Source organism: Styela clava, chromosome 2, assembly GCF_964204865.1.
Source record: "Styela clava chromosome 2, kaStyClav1.hap1.2, whole genome shotgun sequence".
Lineage (NCBI taxonomy): Eukaryota > Metazoa > Chordata > Ascidiacea > Stolidobranchia > Styelidae > Styela > Styela clava.
In genome coordinates, this window is record NC_135251.1 from 27,549,429 (window position 1) to 27,556,928 (window position 7,500).

General features: G+C 56.2%; 2 non-coding genes and 1 pseudogene across 2 annotated transcripts; all 3 read right to left on the reverse strand.

Moving 5' to 3' along the window:
- LOC144420383 (large subunit ribosomal RNA) overlaps nucleotides 1–586 on the reverse strand; it is a 3,695-nt pseudogene extending 3,109 nt beyond the window's left edge.
- A 288-nt stretch (nucleotides 587–874) lies between these two features.
- On the reverse strand, nucleotides 875–1,028 carry LOC144420126 (5.8S ribosomal RNA). The gene has a single exon (XR_013474485.1). It is a non-coding gene; the product is annotated as a 5.8S ribosomal RNA (ribosomal RNA).
- A 150-nt stretch (nucleotides 1,029–1,178) lies between these two features.
- On the reverse strand, nucleotides 1,179–3,007 carry LOC144420332 (small subunit ribosomal RNA). The gene has a single exon (XR_013474685.1). It is a non-coding gene; the product is annotated as a small subunit ribosomal RNA (ribosomal RNA).
- Nucleotides 3,008–7,500: the final 4,493 nt, after the last annotated feature.

The following is a 7,500-nucleotide window of genomic DNA, read 5'->3' on the forward strand; positions in this document are numbered from 1 at the left end:
TAGACCGACGGCAAACCGGTCGTGACCCGCGCCGGTCGCTAGTGCGCTGAGACGGTGCGCGAGCCGACTCGGCAGCGGCGCCTTAAGCGTCCGCGAACCGAGACGGCGCGCCCCCGCACCCAACTGAAAGCGAGCCGGCGACCTGACGGGCCCTCCCGTTTGCCTCTCAACGGTTTCACGTACTCTTGAACTCTCTCTTCAAAGTGCTTTTCAACTTTCCCTCACGGTACTTGTCCGCTATCGGTCTCGCGACCGTATTTAGTCTTAGGTGGAGTTTACCACCCGCTTTGGGCTGCATTCCCAAACAACCCGACTCCGAGAAGACCCGAAGCGGCCAAGGCAAGCGCCCCTATGGGCCTAACACCCGCCGTGGGACGAGGCCTCGATCAGAAGGACACCGGCGCTCGCCGTTAGCCGCACTGGGACTTCCGTACGTCACAACTCGGCGCGCTCGAAAAGCGCGCAGATTCGACGCTGGACTCTTCCCGGTTCACTCGCCGTTACTCAGGGAATCCCTGTTGGTTTCTTTTCCTCCGCTTAATAATATGCTTAAATTCAGCGGGTGCTCTCGCCTGAACTCAGGTCGTATGTGTCAAGCGGGCCGCTTCTTACACGGCCCGCTGGCATCGCAAGTCGTCGCCGCCGGCGCCGACCGAGCGCGTACCGTCGCCGCCTTGGCCCACGGTCGGTCTTGATCTCGTGACCGGACCGACCGACCTGGACCCGCCCCTCGAACGTAGTTGAACACGTCGAGGGGCCGGCGGTGTACGGGACACGCGGTCGCGCCGAGAAAGCTCGGCGACCGCTTCAACTTGGGGCGACGCCCGGCCGTCTTCGCAGAGGCCAGGCGACGGCCCTCGGGTGAGGACAAACGCGACCCTGAGGCAGACGCGGTCCCGGGATTGACCCGAGACCGCAGTTCGCGTTCAGAAGGTCGACGTTCAATGTGTTCTGCAATTCACATTACTTCTCGCACTTGGCTGCGTCCTTCATCGACTCGCGAGCCGAGTGATCCACCGTTAAGAGTCGTCCTCGACGTTTCGCCCGGCGCCGAAGCGCGCGGACGTCACACTGTGGGATCGACCACAAAACCACCACCGACAACAACTGCACAAAAACACCAACAAACGGCGCCGAGCGACCGCCGGGCTGGGCCGGCGGCACATCGAGCGCGGTGCCCAGAAGCCACCATCGCACTCGGCTGCCTTGCTATGCCAACGTGTTACGCGTGTCGCACGGGGCGGAACCCCGATTGACGGCCGCCCTCTCGGCGGCACCCAAAGACAATTAAGTGGCCGTTGCCAGCCGCGACGGGGCCGATCCAAGGATCTCACTAAACCATTCAATCGGTAGTAGCGACGGGCGGTGTGTACAAAGGGCAGGGACGTAATCAACGCAAGTTGATGACTTGCGCTTACTGGGAATTCCTCGTTCAAGGGAAACAATTGCAAGTCCCTATCCCAATCACGAATGAGGTTCAACGGGTTACCCGGACCTTTCGGCCTAGGTTAGACACTCGCTGCTTCACTCAGTGTAGCGCGCGTGCGGCCCCGGACATCTAAGGGCATCACAGACCTGTTATTGCTCAATCTCGTGTGGCTAAACGCCACTAGTCCCTCTAAGAAGTTAGACGCCGACCGAGAAGGTCGCGTAACTATTTAGCATGCCAGAGTCTCGTTCGTTATCGGAATTAACCAGACAAATCGCTCCACCAACTAAGAACGGCCATGCACCACCACCCACAGAATCAAGAAAGAGCTCTCAATCTGTCAATCCTACCTGTGTCCGGGCCGGGTGAGTTTCCCCGTGTTGAGTCAAATTAAGCCGCAGGCTCCACTCCTGGTGGTGCCCTTCCGTCAATTCCTTTAAGTTTCAGCTTTGCAACCATACTTCCCCCGGAACCCAAAGACTTTGGTTTCCCGGAAGCTGCCGGAAAGGTCGTCATGGTAACGCCTCCCGATCGCTAGTTGGCATTGTTTATAGTCAGAACTAGGACGGTATCTGATCGTCTTCGAACCTCTGACTTTCGCTCTTGATTAAAGAAAACATTCTTGGCGAATGCTTTCGCAGTAGTTCGTCTCCCGCCGATCCAAGAATTTCACCTCTAACGGCAGAGTACGGACGCCCCCGTCTGTCCCTCTTAATCATTACCTCGTGCTCCGAAAACCAACAAAATAGAACCGAGGTCCTATTCCATTATTCCATGCAACACTATGCAGGCGAACAGCCTGCTTTGAACACTCTAATTTTTTCAAAGTAAACTTATCGGCCACCGCCGACACTCAGGCAAGAGCACCGACGGAGAACCGAAGGTGAGGCGAACGCAACCAGTGACACGCCTTGCGACGGACCGGCGGCGCTCGCCCAAAATCCAACTACGAGCTTTTCAACCGCAACAACTTTAGCATACACTGTTGGAGCTGGAATTACCGCGGCTGCTGGCACCAGACTTGCCCTCCAATGGATACTTGTTAAGAGTTTTAGGATGTACTCATTCCAATTACAGGGCCTCGTTAGAGTCCTGTATTGTTATTTTTCGTCACTACCTCCCCGTGTCGGGAATGGGTAATTTGCGCGCCTGCTGCCTTCCTTGGATGTGGTAGCCGTTTCTCAGGCTCCCTCTCCGGAATCGAACCCTGATTCCCCGTTACCCGTTATCACAAAGGTAGGCACGTAGCGTACCTTCGACAGTTGATAGGGCAGACACTTGAATGATACGTCGTCGGTGCAGAGACCGTACGATCCGCGTGGTTATCCAGAGTCATCAAACGTCACAGGACGAACCCGGTCGGTTTTGATCTGATAAAAGCGCGCCTCCCGAAGTCGGCGCTTAATGCATGTATTAGCTCTAGAATTACCACAGTTATCCACTTCGCTTACGAGACCAAATAAACCAAGACTGATTTAATGAGCCATTCGCAGTTTCGCTTTACGAGAACTCGTACTTGCACCTGCATGGCTTAATCTTTGAGACAAGCATATCACTACTGGCAGGATCAACCAGATAGCTGCGACAGCTGCGCTCGGCCCTTGCTGGGCCGCCCGGCGCGTGCTCGTCGCATTCGTTTAAGACCGAGGCGATCGCCTGCGGCCGTACTCAGCTTCGACAGTCGCTGGCCGCGACGTCCACGCTCTCGCCGGCAGTGCCAGGCGGAGCGATTTGCGTTTTTTCTTTGCTCGCCCTCTCTCGGGCTCGATCCATTCAGTTTCGCACAAACAAGAGCTCTGCCGGCCGCCTGCAGCGGTGCCTAAAACCCGGGCATAACAATGCGACCGTTCTGCTAGGCCGACAAGCGCTCAAGCCAGACGCTCGATCGAACGCCCCCTACATATTAGTCGAGACAACGGCCTTCTCATTAGCATCGCGTTTGTACTTTAACTTTTTTCGGCTCGGCTTCTTTCGACGCCGATGCCGGCGACGCAGCACTCTCTCGCCCGCCAGCCACCGAGAAAAGGGTGCGCTCCGACCGGCCCCGCACCGCTCTTTCTTGGCTCATTCGAAATTACTGTCTTTCGCTCTGACATGCCTTACCTAGGGTTAGGTTAGTATGCTTGCACGTTTGTACTTTAACTTTTTTCGGCTCGGCTTCTTTCGACGCCGATGCCGGCGACGCAGCACTCTCTCGCCCGCCAGCCACCGAGAAAAGGGTGCGCTCCGACCGGCCCCGCACCGCTCTTTCATGGCTCATTCGAGTTTACTGTCTTTCGCTCTGACATGCCTTACCTAGGGTTAGGTTAGTATGCTTGCACGTTTGTACTTTAACTTTTTTTGGCTCGGCTTCTTTCGACGCCGATGCCGGCGACGCAGCACTCTCTCGCCCGCCAGCCACCGAGAAAAGGGTGCGCTCCGACCGGCCCCGCACCGCTCTTTCTTGGCTCATTCGAAATTACTGTCTTTCGCTCTGACATGCCTTACCTAGGGTTAGGTTAGTATGCTTGCACGTTTGTACTTTAACTTTTTTCGGCTCGGCTTCTTTCGACGCCGATGCCGGCGACGCAGCACTCTCTCGCCCGCCAGCCACCGAGAAAAGGGTGCGCTCCGACCGGCCCCGCACCGCTCTTTCTTGGCTCATTCGAAATTACTGTCTTTCGCTCTGACATGCCTTACCTAGGGTTAGGTTAGTATGCTTGCACGTTTGTACTTTAACTTTTTTCGGCTCGGCTTCTTTCGACGCCGATGCCGGCGACGCAGCACTCTCTCGCCCGCCAGCCACCGAGAAAAGGGTGCGCTCCGACCGGCCCCGCACCGCTCTTTCTTGGCTCATTCGAAATTACTGTCTTTCGCTCTGACATGCCTTACCTAGGGTTAGGTTAGTATGCTTGCACGTTTGTACTTTAACTTTTTTTGGCTCGGCTTCTTTCGACGCCGATGCCGGCGACGCAGCACTCTCTCGCCCGCCAGCCACCGAGAAAAGGGTGCGCTCCGACCGGCCCCGCACCGCTCTTTCTTGGCTCATTCGAAATTACTGTCTTTCGCTCTGACATGCCTTACCTAGGGTTAGGTTAGTATGCTTGCACGTTTGTACTTTAACTTTTTTCGGCTCGGCTTCTTTCGACGCCGATGCCGGCGACGCAGCACTCTCTCGCCCGCCAGCCACCGAGAAAAGGGTGCGCTCCGACCGGCCCCGCACCGCTCTTTCTTGGCTCATTCGAAATTACTGTCTTTCGCTCTGACATGCCTTACCTAGGGTTAGGTTAGTATGCTTGCACGTTTGTACTTTAACTTTTTTCGGCTCGGCTTCTTTCGACGCCGATGCCGGCGACGCAGCACTCTCTCGCCCGCCAGCCACCGAGAAAAGGGTGCGCTCCGACCGGCCCCGCACCGCTCTTTCATGGCTCATTCGAGTTTACTGTCTTTCGCTCTGACATGCCTTACCTAGGGTTAGGTTAGTATGCTTGCACGTTTGTACTTTAACTTTTTTTGGCTCGGCTTCTTTCGACGCCGATGCCGGCGACGCAGCACTCTCTCGCCCGCCAGCCACCGAGAAAAGGGTGCGCTCCGACCGGCCCCGCACCGCTCTTTCTTGGCTCATTCGAAATTACTGTCTTTCGCTCTGACATGCCTTACCTAGGGTTAGGTTAGTATGCTTGCACGTTTGTACTTTAACTTTTTTTGGCTCGGCTTCTTTCGACGCCGATGCCGGCGACGCAGCACTCTCTCGCCCGCCAGCCACCGAGAAAAGGGTGCGCTCCGACCGGCCCCGCACCGCTCTTTCTTGGCTCATTCGAAATTACTGTCTTTCGCTCTGACATGCCTTACCTAGGGTTAGGTTAGTATGCTTGCACGTTTGTACTTTAACTTTTTTCGGCTCGGCTTCTTTCGACGCCGATGCCGGCGACGCAGCACTCTCTCGCCCGCCAGCCACCGAGAAAAGGGTGCGCTCCGACCGGCCCCGCACCGCTCTTTCATGGCTCATTCGAGTTTACTGTCTTTCGCTCTGACATGCCTTACCTAGGGTTAGGTTAGTATGCTTGCACGTTTGTACTTTAACTTTTTTTGGCTCGGCTTCTTTCGACGCCGATGCCGGCGACGCAGCACTCTCTCGCCCGCCAGCCACCGAGAAAAGGGTGCGCTCCGACCGGCCCCGCACCGCTCTTTCTTGGCTCATTCGAAATTACTGTCTTTCGCTCTGACATGCCTTACCTAGGGTTAGGTTAGTATGCTTGCACGTTTGTACTTTAACTTTTTTCGGCTCGGCTTCTTTCGACGCCGATGCCGGCGACGCAGCACTCTCTCGCCCGCCAGCCACCGAGAAAAGGGTGCGCTCCGACCGGCCCCGCACCGCTCTTTCTTGGCTCATTCGAAATTACTGTCTTTCGCTCTGACATGCCTTACCTAGGGTTAGGTTAGTATGCTTGCACGTTTGTACTTTAACTTTTTTCGGCTCGGCTTCTTTCGACGCCGATGCCGGCGACGCAGCACTCTCTCGCCCGCCAGCCACCGAGAAAAGGGTGCGCTCCGACCGGCCCCGCACCGCTCTTTCTTGGCTCATTCGAAATTACTGTCTTTCGCTCTGACATGCCTTACCTAGGGTTAGGTTAGTATGCTTGCACGTTTGTACTTTAACTTTTTTTGGCTCGGCTTCTTTCGACGCCGATGCCGGCGACGCAGCACTCTCTCGCCCGCCAGCCACCGAGAAAAGGGTGCGCTCCGACCGGCCCCGCACCGCTCTTTCTTGGCTCATTCGAAATTACTGTCTTTCGCTCTGACATGCCTTACCTAGGGTTAGGTTAGTATGCTTGCACGTTTGTACTTTAACTTTTTTCGGCTCGGCTTCTTTCGACGCCGATGCCGGCGACGCAGCACTCTCTCGCCCGCCAGCCACCGAGAAAAGGGTGCGCTCCGACCGGCCCCGCACCGCTCTTTCTTGGCTCATTCGAAATTACTGTCTTTCGCTCTGACATGCCTTACCTAGGGTTAGGTTAGTATGCTTGCACGTTTGTACTTTAACTTTTTTCGGCTCGGCTTCTTTCGACGCCGATGCCGGCGACGCAGCACTCTCTCGCCCGCCAGCCACCGAGAAAAGGGTGCGCTCCGACCGGCCCCGCACCGCTCTTTCATGGCTCATTCGAGTTTACTGTCTTTCGCTCTGACATGCCTTACCTAGGGTTAGGTTAGTATGCTTGCACGTTTGTACTTTAACTTTTTTTGGCTCGGCTTCTTTCGACGCCGATGCCGGCGACGCAGCACTCTCTCGCCCGCCAGCCACCGAGAAAAGGGTGCGCTCCGACCGGCCCCGCACCGCTCTTTCTTGGCTCATTCGAAATTACTGTCTTTCGCTCTGACATGCCTTACCTAGGGTTAGGTTAGTATGCTTGCACGTTTGTACTTTAACTTTTTTTGGCTCGGCTTCTTTCGACGCCGATGCCGGCGACGCAGCACTCTCTCGCCCGCCAGCCACCGAGAAAAGGGTGCGCTCCGACCGGCCCCGCACCGCTCTTTCTTGGCTCATTCGAAATTACTGTCTTTCGCTCTGACATGCCTTACCTAGGGTTAGGTTAGTATGCTTGCACGTTTGTACTTTAACTTTTTTCGGCTCGGCTTCTTTCGACGCCGATGCCGGCGACGCAGCACTCTCTCGCCCGCCAGCCACCGAGAAAAGGGTGCGCTCCGACCGGCCCCGCACCGCTCTTTCATGGCTCATTCGAGTTTACTGTCTTTCGCTCTGACATGCCTTACCTAGGGTTAGGTTAGTATGCTTGCACGTTTGTACTTTAACTTTTTTTGGCTCGGCTTCTTTCGACGCCGATGCCGGCGACGCAGCACTCTCTCGCCCGCCAGCCACCGAGAAAAGGGTGCGCTCCGACCGGCCCCGCACCGCTCTTTCTTGGCTCATTCGAAATTACTGTCTTTCGCTCTGACATGCCTTACCTAGGGTTAGGTTAGTATGCTTGCACGTTTGTACTTTAACTTTTTTTGGCTCGGCTTCTTTCGACGCCGATGCCGGCGACGCAGCACTCTCTCGCCCGCCAGCCACCGAGAAAAGGGTGCGCTCCGAC